Source organism: Triplophysa rosa, linkage group LG22 (genome assembly GCF_024868665.1).
Source record: "Triplophysa rosa linkage group LG22, Trosa_1v2, whole genome shotgun sequence".
NCBI classification, from domain to species: domain Eukaryota; kingdom Metazoa; phylum Chordata; class Actinopteri; order Cypriniformes; family Nemacheilidae; genus Triplophysa; species Triplophysa rosa.
In genome coordinates, this window is record NC_079911.1 from 4,210,072 (window position 1) to 4,221,160 (window position 11,089).

At 41.7% G+C, this 11,089-nt stretch overlaps 1 long non-coding RNA gene across 1 annotated transcript; it reads right to left on the minus strand.

The window, feature by feature from the left end:
• Nucleotides 1-689: 689 nt before the first annotated feature.
• LOC130546568 (uncharacterized) lies at nt 690-7,022 on the minus strand. The gene is made up of 3 exons (XR_008961785.1): nt 6,910-7,022; nt 6,627-6,683; nt 690-1,527 (listed from the first exon to the last, which is right to left on the minus strand). It is a non-coding gene; the product is annotated as an uncharacterized LOC130546568 (long non-coding RNA).
• Nucleotides 7,023-11,089: the final 4,067 nt, after the last annotated feature.

The following is an 11,089-nucleotide window of genomic DNA, read 5'->3' on the forward strand; positions in this document are numbered from 1 at the left end:
TACCTGCAAAAACAAGAAAAGGTTGAAAACCAGAAGACAGACACACCCACACACAAAACACTCCACACACACAACACACACACACCAACACACACAGACACAGAGACACACACACACACGGATGCGCACACACAACACACACACACACACTCACGTACGTACACAGACAAGTACGCACACACACACACGCTCAGTGAGAGCACACATTTAGGATAAAGGAGAGAGAAGCACAGGTCAAATATAACAGATAATAAATTCCTATATGCAATATTAATTAAGTAAAACTTTAAGATTCTAAAGCAGCCCCCCCGGTCAGGCAGATAGTGCAAAAACAGTATGCAAACGGTGGCGAGGAACCCAAAACTCTAATCGAGAAAAAAAACCTCAGGAGAACCCAGGCCCAACCAGGGGATTCCAGTTCCCCTCTGGCAAAAGCTGCTGCCTCTGCACAAGCTCCAGAGAACTTGCACAACAAGGCTAAATAAAATAAATAAACTTAATAATAAAATAAATTATAGTTTAAGATTATCATTAATAATCTAATAGCATTTGAAATTTTGTGGTGAAGACGTGTCAGGTGACTGCGTCCTTCTTTATCCAGCTCTATCAACTTTGATTGTTTTGCTTGTAGTCAATGTGTCTCATGTACAGCTGCTTTGTAACAATGAAAATTGTAAAAGCGCTATATAAATAAAGTTGAGTTGAGTAATCAATACACACAAAAAAAAACTGTTTACTACACGTTTACCACAGGACAAAGGTCAAAAAGGCATCAAAATGATAAATAATTAAAAGTTACAGATAGAGACATTGTTTTCACAATATACAGTAATAATCATGCAAACATTCTTAGAATAAAAATGCATAAATTACGATATGTTATTGACGAGACACACGGATCATCTACATTTCAAATAAAGCTTTAAATGCACGCATCTGAATCTAACCACGGCTGGCTGGGGCAGTTGTGACCTAATGGTTAGAGAGTCGGACTCGTGACCAGAAGGTTGTCGGTTTGATTCTCAGGGCCGGCGGGTAACGACTGAGGTGCCCTTGAGCAAGGCACCTGACCCCTACTTGCTCCCCGGGCGCTGCAGTGATAGCTGCCCACTGCTCCGGGTGTACGTGTGTTCACCACTTGCTGTGCGTGTGTTCACTACTCTCTGGATGGGTTAAATGCAGAGGTCACATTTCGGGTATGGATCACCATATCTGACTAATAGGTCACCTCACAAAGTTTAAAAACAGCGAAAATATTACTTCTGCAGATCCAGCACTGTAATGTGACTCTACTGCATCTACCTGTTGATGAAACGACTTGTCGTCTCCAGTGAGCGGACACATACTGTGAGAGCGAGCGTTAAATGGAAGCGGAATATACAGATATAAATAACAAAACTGGAGGGTGGCGGAAGATGGGTGTGAAAAACGGGAGACTCCCGGCCAAAATGGGAGTGTTGACAGGTATGATCTACTTACTGTTTGGAGATTCACTACTCGGGAAACTACTTTGAAGCCACTTCATCCCTGAAAATAAAATAATATAATCAACTACCGATACAAAGTTGGTTCGACATTGGATGGATATTCAGTCACGAATTTCGTCAAAAGATCTCTAGTGGATGAGCTTACATTTTTCAAGTTTGGCTTATTTGAAAGGTATTAACATGTAGAAGTCGACACAGGTGACCGTTTATTTGTTTAAATATTCCTTAATGCGCTCTAACCAATATACGCTCAAGCAGTATCACTCCGGTTAGGGGCCGTCTGCAAACTACGTGAAACGGGAAAAAATGATCACTGGTTTCCCATTCCATGCGAAGGTGTCCACCGACTCCACCCAGAGGCGGATTAACCATATGGGCAATTGGGCGAGTGCACAGGGGCACCAAATAAACCCGCAATACAATTTTTTTTATAAATGTACATAAGCACTTGTTTTTTAAGACTTAAGTCACGCATCTGCGCTAAATAGGCGTGGCACCATGTGCGGGAATACCGGATAAAAATGGTTCTGTCCTCCGCACTTTTTCGACACACCTCCACCAACATTCCCGCCCATGTTATCTGGTTTGTTACATAGTGAATTAACATTCAGCCAATCACAAGTGAGTGTTATGAGGTGAGTTGTCTTTTGTATACATTTTAATTTTCAAGCAGATGGAAGCGGGAACGATGCAGAGCGCATTGTTGTAGCGGCGACTAAAATGCGGGGATTAGCACTGATTAATAAAGGTATATATACATGGCATGCGTCAGAAATAAGATGTTATAGTGCCGATAATGTCTGCTAATAATAGTACGTGGAGGTAAGGCCACTATTTAAGGTCCAAACCTGGGTTTTAAAGTGAAAGTGAAGAACGGTGTCATCACTATAGCAATCAATTCATATGTGTCCTTTTTAGTGGAATACACTTTTATCTTAGTACTTATGTGATTGTTTAGTAAGAAGAATATACACATACTGTGCTTAAATAGAGCGTTTGAATAGCTGTATAACAGTTAAAATAGTAACAATAACGTTTCATGTTATTTTTATGAATAACCTTGCTATACATTGTAATCTGGTGAATGCCACTTTGGTGAATTAAAGTCCCAATGTCCTGAAAATCTGTACATTGTTCCATTGTCCCCCTAATGTGAATACATACATGCAAACTATATATGTGTGTGTGTGTGTGTGTGCGTGCGTGTGTGTGTGTGTGTGTGTGTGTGTGCGCGCGTGCGCGTGCGTGTGTGTGTGTCCCTGTACCCCCACTTTGTGGCACGCACAACATTTACAACTGTTAAAAAATGTTAGTGATTTTTTAAACTACATCAAAACCTGAAATGTAACATTACAACAGAAAGCAGGTGCCCCTTAACTACAGTAGGCCTAATTGTTAAAAATACTTAATGGAAAAGAGTTGTTTTTTGTGTTCTTTCTACAAAAGTGTCATGTTAATGTGTAATTCTTGTAAAATAGTATATTGTAAATTGCTGAGTTTCATTCTTATAAAATCTTTTAATATATAAATCTTTTAATGAGTGGATTCTTGCGTGTGGGTAGGTGGGTGGGGGGGCACCTCTGGGGCTGTTGCCCAGGGGCACCATGAGGTCTTAATACGCCTCTGTCACTACAATACTGGTTCGTAAACACTTAAATGCGTTTAACCATGCAAGGTGCGACAGAATGTATCTGTTACGATTTATAGTTCTCTGATAAAACCAACATCTAAATGTTATCTAGGAACACAGCAAGACCACACTTAAACACACTTCGTGAGATTGAATAAATAGTATTTTTAAATTATCAACATTCATAGATGGGTTGTGTTGATAGGTGTGAAAACCACATAAATGTTGTTCATGTGAACAGTAGACAACCACTTTGAGGTGACATTCGGTTTGTTTTTTAATAATTTATTCACAATGCTGAATATCTTAGGGAAGGCAGTCGTCTAATGTTAGAGAGTGGACTCGTACCAGAAGCTCGTGATTTCAGGTTACATGCTACCTCTAGGAGATATAATAAAGTGACACGGAGTTAGCTTTCACTGTTATGCTGATGATACTCAACTTTATATTTTCGAAGCTTAAAAAAATCTGAACATGAATACCTAGATTCAAAATCAAGTATTAGTGCTTATCTATTTATGGAATAGTCTTCCCTGCACTGTCCGGGAGGCAGACACACTCTGTCAGTTTAAATCTAGACTAAAGACGCATCTTTTTAATCTTGCATACACTACTCTTCCATAATATAAATCTTCTGAGGGTTTAGGCTGCATTAGTTAGATCAACCGGAACCAAAAACACAACTGATGTACTTGTTGCATCAAAGAGTACAGAACAGTACTCTACTCTCAGCCAGTCTTGTCTCATTGTTCCAAGGTTACCACAGCGAGCAGGATGCAGTTCATGGCCTGACCTGATGGTAGAGCGGAGAATGGAAAGGGGACCTGACAAGAGCTGAGATGATAGAGCTGGATAAAGAAGGACGCGGTCCCTTGACAGTCTTCACACAAAATTTCAAATGCTATTAGATTATTAATGATAATTTAAACTATAATTTATTATTATAATTTTATTTATTTTATTTAGCCTTGTTGTGCAAGTTCTCTGGAGCTTGTGCAGAGGCAGCAGCTTTTGCCAGAGGGGAACTGGAATCCCCTGGTTGGGCCTGGGTTCTCCTGAGGTTTTTTTTCTCGATTAGAGTTTTGGGTTCCTCGCCACCGTTTGCATACTGTTTTTGCACTATCTGCCTGCCGGGGGGGCTGCTTTAGAATTTTAAAGTTTTACTTAATTAATATTGCATATAGGAATTTATAGTCTGTTATATTTGACCTGTGCTTCTCTCTCCTTTATCTTAAATGTGTGCTCTCACTGAGCGTGTGTGTGTGTGTGTGTGGTTGTCGTGTGTTGTGTTGGTGTAGTGTGTGTGTGTGTGTGTGTGTCTGTGTGCGCGTCTTGTTGTGTTGTGTGTGTGTGTGTGTGGGTCGTGTGTGTGTCTATGTGTGGTGTGTGTGTGTGTGTGTGTGTGTGTGTGTGTGCGTGTGTGTGTGTGTGTGTGCGTGCGCATCCGTGTGTGTGTGTGTGTCTGTGTCTGTGTGTGTTGGTGCGTGTTGTGTGTGTGGAGTGTTTTGTGTGTGGGTGTGTCTGTCTTCTGTGTTTTCAACCTTTTCTTGTTTTTGCAGGTACAACTTTGATTGTTTTGCTTGTAGTCAATGTGTCTCATGTACAGCTGCTTTGTAACAATGAAAATTGTAAAAGCGCTATATAAATAAAGTTGAGTGAGTGAGAGTAACAACTGAGGTGTCCTTGAGCAAGGCACCTGACCCCTACTTGCTCCCCGGGCGCTGTAGTGATATCTGCCCACTGCTCCGGGTGTATGTGTGGTCACCACTTGCTGTGCGTGTGTTCACTACTCTCTGGATGGGTTAAAAGCAGAGGTCACATTTCGGGTATGGGTCACCATATCTGACTAATAGGTCACTTTCACTTTCAGTCATAGGAACTGTCTTATGTTCCTCCAGGGGGCGCTGTACTGCACACTCTCAGTTTTCACATTTCAATGGCTTTTGTTGTTTTACACTTTTGTGAAGTAAATCAACATCTAAATGTTCGTCTAGGAACCACTAACAAGACACAATCTTGGAACTGGACTAGAAGAGCCAATTTATTGGAAATACAAAATTATATTAGTTGACATTTAAATTTCATGCCTTGCGTTGTGCATGAAACCAACATCAAAATGTTGTTCTGTGAACCAGTAACAAGACACACTCTTTGAGGTTGACATAGTCTGTGTATTGTTTATTAATTTATTCCCAATACTGAATATCAAACACAGAGCAACTGCACCATGTTCCTCTGTGGGCAGTGTAGTGCATGCTCTTTGGAAAGCTTCACAAGCTTTTTTCTAAGTTGTAACATTTCAATCGTTTTTTTTTTGTCTTACAGTTATGTTTATAATACCAGCATTTAAATGTTCTTCAAGCAGCAAGTATTAAGACACATCATTTGAAATTGAGATAGAAGAGTGTATTTATAGAACATTAATTGTATTTGTATACATTTTTAGATCATGTGTTGTGTTATAGTTGTGTGAATAAATCCAACTTCTTAATGTTGACACACACTTTGAAGTTGAGATAGGAGAGCGTATTAATTTAACCTTAATTGATTTGTTCATTGACATTTCAACATCATGTGCTGTGTTATAGTTCTGTGAATAAAACCAACATTTAAATGTTTGTCTATGAACCAGTAACAAGACATACCCTTCAAAGTTGAGATAGAATACTGTATGTTTTATAAAAAAGGTCTTAACAGATTTAAATATAATTAAATAGTGTGTATCTTGATTTAAAAATGACATAAAAGACGCCTGGACATGTTGTTCTTTGAACAAGTAACAAGACACACCCCTTGAACATATCAAACTGTGTGCATTTTAAATTAATTAATTAAAAATTTCATAAAAAAAGAATTTCAAACTGGTCAAAATAACCGCAAAATCTTTCTCTAGGGGGCGGTAAACTGCAAAATCTTTGCCAGCATTTTTTTATTTGTCTACATTTCAATAGCTTTTTGTCGTGCTATAGTTTTTTAACTAAAACCAACATCAAAATGTTCTTCTTTGAACCAGTAACACACACCCATTAGATTTTAAATTTATTTTCAAAATGAAGCATTTACATGAAATAACTGTTTTTTGCTCTTCGTTTTGTGCTTTGCAGACGGTCCCTATCCTAATATCATTACATTATAATGTCTTTCGGTTACAATACCTTAAGGCAGAATTAAACATAAAAAGCACCGTGTATTTTCTTGTACATTTGAAAACAATTCGAACTCAGCATGTCTCTTGACATTGTGCTAAATCTTTGAAGAATTGTTGCTTTTTTTTCCGAGGCTGAATCTCTGACAAATGTCAAACGTCAAAACAACTTTACATCGGTTAATCAACTGCACTAAATGCAGCGTCTACATTAACGTTATGTGACAGACTAAAATATATTTAAAGAGAATACTGTCCTAAAGACAAGGCAAAACAACAAACCCGTAATATCTAGTATATTCCTGATTCAAAATCATTTTAGCCCGAGAAATATAGTAACGAATCAAGTTCCTGTTAGACTTACCTAGGCCCATTTCCTTGTCTCTCCTTGACGAGAAAAAGCGCGTTATTCCTGAAATGTCTAAGCAGCAAATAATAGTCAACAAATGACTAGGCCTACTTCAGAGTTTAGCTATAAGGAAATCATTTTTTATATTATTCTTCAGGTTTTAGGCTTTCCTGTATTGCTACCCTTGCAATATATAATGACTTCATTTTAAGCTTAAAATAAACTACAAAATGTTTGTTATCAAAACAGCAATAATTCGTTGTCTGAATTGGTCTAACTGGTATAATTTAATCCTTACCCATTCTGGATTTTATTTTACCTCCTGCACCTTCAGTCTTAAAATCGAAAGAGAAAATGTTACAGAAGTTCCTGAAGTTCCTGATAAGACCAAGAGTTCCTGAAGAGTTCCTTAATCTAGACAGGGTGTTGGCTTCTTGAGCCACTCCTCATTTGCCCTGTATTAAAAAAAGAATCATTCAAAATTCATTTTCATTTGCTAGTTTCTACTCGAGTTTTAACGTCATTTAAATATATGTTTTAAGATTTTATACATTGCAAAATTAAAATTATTACTCGAGATTTTTAAAATGATCAAGCAAAACTGTAGCAGAATCAGAGCCGATCCTTCCTATACGCAAACTTGCGTATGGATCCTGCACCACCAGGGGGCCTCCTTGAGTAGGCCACCGAATCAAAAAACTATAACGTAAACAAGACGCGGATTCAACTTTCTGGCTTCCGAGTTGTTAGATGTATTTCTCCACATAAAGGAATGAATAAGTGTAGCCTATGTGTGGTTTCACTGCTCACTGAGCGGACAGCTGGCTGAATGTGGAGGAAGGGGATTTATTCTAAACCACACATTCTTTGTCTGGCATTGTTTTCTATACCTTATTTGGTCATTATGTGAACCCCTGGACATATGAGAACTTCCAGATGTCTTCTGGTGCCATATATAGAAAGACTTGAGTTCAGGAGCCTCTCTGTGTCTTGTTTTTGTGCTCCCAGATCTGCAGAAGAATTCTCTCACAACATCCAACCTATTTCTCATTTGATTTTAAGGGTGATCCAAAACACAGAAAGAAACTTAGTGTTCGAAAGGAACCTGAACTTTAACAGGAGTGTACTGTTACAAACTTGACAGGAATCACTTGGAATTTTCCTTTTTAATTCTTAATTTATTTAATTACTGTGACATAATCGGACATCATGCAGTGTGCGCAGGTGATGACATGTGCATAATGTGATGTGTCGTTACATAATGGCCATGGCTTCACATGAAGCGATATCCGTCTGTAGCTGGAAAAAAATGGCAACAACGTGAAGCAAAAGAACAAAAAGGCATGTGTTTTTGTACTATTTCAAAGTCTAATTTAGTTTTGCCAAATTATGCAAGTACAGATTTACTAATTCAGTATTTGTCCACTGGCATACAGGTGGTTGACCAGCAAACCCAGCTGTACAATGTTCAGGTGAGTCTCAGCTATAATGCACACCACTGCAATCCACTGTGTTCGTTTGCCCATGATAATAGAATTTTCATTAATCAAAATTGAAATAGCTAAATTTGGTGTCTTTGGGACATTTTATATATGAAACTGGAAGATGATTCAATGATGTGTAATAGTTTTTAGTGTGAAGTTTTGTGATGTGTTGTTTGTTGTGTAATTTTGTGTTCGAAACTGATTGTACTGCTGCTCATCTTGGCCAGCACACTCCTGTGGAAGAGATTTTTTGTCGTGTATAATACACCTGCTAGAACCAATAAAAATAATATGTCCTTTCACTGTGAACCCATCAAGTATGACATGCATGATTTAATTGTCCAAGGTTTCCAGGAAAAAACAAGAGAAATCAGGATCAAAGAAGAAATGAAGACCAAGCGCAGAGTCAAAGTAGCAGCCATCAACGGATGATATGATTTGTAAAGTTACATAAACGATATGGTTGATTTGTCAACAAGAACGGATCAATAAAAAGTTAATGATGCTTTTAAGGGGAATATTAATAGTGACATTTTCTCTAACTCAGACATGCACAGCCAAGGGTAAATTCTTTGTTGCTGATCGAATAATCAGCGCTGGCTGTCGATATTAATTATATTTTGTAAGCCACGCTTACACTTTTGCAACATATAAAAAGCTCCAGACTGTTATGTAAAACTTTAGCCCATATGAGAGTCGTTTTAAACAACAGGTGGAAAGTTCTGTTGGGTATGTTATGCTTCTATTGCAAAATAGGTCACAGGTGTTAACGCTTCTGGGAACGCTTTATGTACAGTATGTTTAAATTATATGGAGACACAGGTATCAATAGTTCTGCGAGATGATATCTTCATTGCGGTTAAGGTGTGCTGCGCATTTAGCAACTTATTTTTACTTAGGCAGGAAAAAGTCTTGGTTACAGATGTAACCTCAGCTCCCTTTCTGTCGGTCTCTTGACGTTGTGTCAAGCCGACAGATGGGGTTCGTCCCTGAGACCCAATCGCTTCCGATTTCTTAGAAAAGGCCAATGAAAATTGGCGAATGAAATTTGCATGCCGGACTCCGCCCCCGGATATCTGGGTATAAAAGGGAGATGGCGTGCCTCATTCATTCACCTTTTGTTCTTCAGAGCCTTCGCTCATGATCAACAGACTTCTCTACAAGACTGCCGGCTCTACGACGTGGTGCAGCGGACTGTCCCTTCCTGCAGCGACTTCCCCTGGGCGTCTCGGCGGTTCCAGAATTGTTCAAGTTTTTTCTCTAAAAGAGCAAATTTCTCCAGCGTGGCATGTCCCGCTGTTCTCGTGGGTGCAACACACTCATCGAGGAGGGGGACGGACATGAGGTCTGCTTCCAGTACGCTGGGGCAGATGTTGTGGATACGTCCTGCCTGCAGTGCGGGCGGTTGACGATTCAGATGTTGCGTCATGGGTGGCTGTGTTCCCACGGGACTCAGCCACCACCTCGTCTGCTTCCCGTTCCGTGACGGCAGTACTACGGACCTGCCGTCCGCTACGGCGAGCAGCGAGGGTGATATGAGGATTACTGTGAGCGCTAATCCGTCAGCCACTGGCTCGCGGACCTTTCGCACCTCGTCTCGCTTGTCTGACCGTTCCCCATGAGACGGTCCCACCGTCTCGTTCCTCAATCACGTATTCGTAAACGGTGCGTGATGATGAGATGTCTGTTGCAACATCGGAGGGTGACTTACTGGCATCTGACTCCGACGATTCCTCGGAGCTCCCTCCCTCGGGGGGTCGAGCCCAGGAAGAAGCGGACATTGAAATGTCAGCCATGCTTTCCCGGGCCGCCGGCATTGGGTTGCAGTGCACCGTACTGCCTCTCCCAATGCTCGCGGCTGGATACATGGTACCTCGGGTTTGAGAGCGGCTGCAAGCCGCACTCGCCCCCAGTGCCGTGTTTCCCCGGAAGTGCATGAGGAACTTAGTACAACCTGGAACGCCCCCTTTGGCGCGTGCACGTCAACTAGTTCCAGCACCCTTTCTTCCCTCGATGGTGGGGCAGCTAGAGGATACGTCGATGTCCCCAGGGGCTCGACCTAGACTCCCGTCCAAAGCATGTAGGTTTTTCAGTATCTTAGGTGTCGAGAGCTTACTCTGCTGCGGGACAAGCTGTCCCCTCTCTCCACGCTATGGCCATCCTGCAGGTCCATCAGGCCAAGGCGTTGAGAGAGCTCCATGAGGGTAAGACCGACCCAGCGCTTATGCAGGAACTCCGCGCCGTCACCGACCTCGCTCTACGGGCGACCAAGGTGATCGCGCGGGCCCTGGGTCGGGCGATGTCCACACTTGTGGTCCAGGAGAGACACCTCTGGCTGAACCTTGCACAGATGGGTAATGCGAGAAAGTCTGCTTTCTCGACGCACCCATCTCGCAAGGGGGGGCTGTTTGGTGATACTTTCGAGCCGCACTCGACAGTAAAGAAGCAGACAGAGGATATCAAGCATATCCTCCCTCGCCGCGATTCGGCCGCCCTCTGGCCATCGAGATCCCATGCACAGTCTGCTTCCCAGCAGCCATGGTCCTCTTCGACGCCTTTCGGTTTCGGCGCCCCCCACGCAGGCGGCCCCCCAGAAGAAGACATCGAAGAGGAGACCACATCCCCGTCAGTAGCCGCGACGGAAGCCAAAGCGGCCCTCATGGGAAGACCCCAGGGAGATCGAGAATACCTTCGGGCCCGACCCCAGCCATTCCATCGCTGGTTGGTCGATCCGGGACGGTTCCTGCCCCGTCCCAACAGCCCACTTCTAAGAGTTTTTCTCTTTTTTCAAAATTTTTCACGGCGAGACCCAATGTCGAGTATAATAATCAGCAGCCTAAGCACTCTCAATCGACGGTGCGTTAAGCTACATCATCGTCTAGGTATTATCACAGCCGCTCTCACCCTCTACACGACGGTGTTTGGCAACTCAACGTTGAGGCGAGACCCAATGTTGAGGATAATCATCAGCATAAGCACTCTCAATCGATGGTG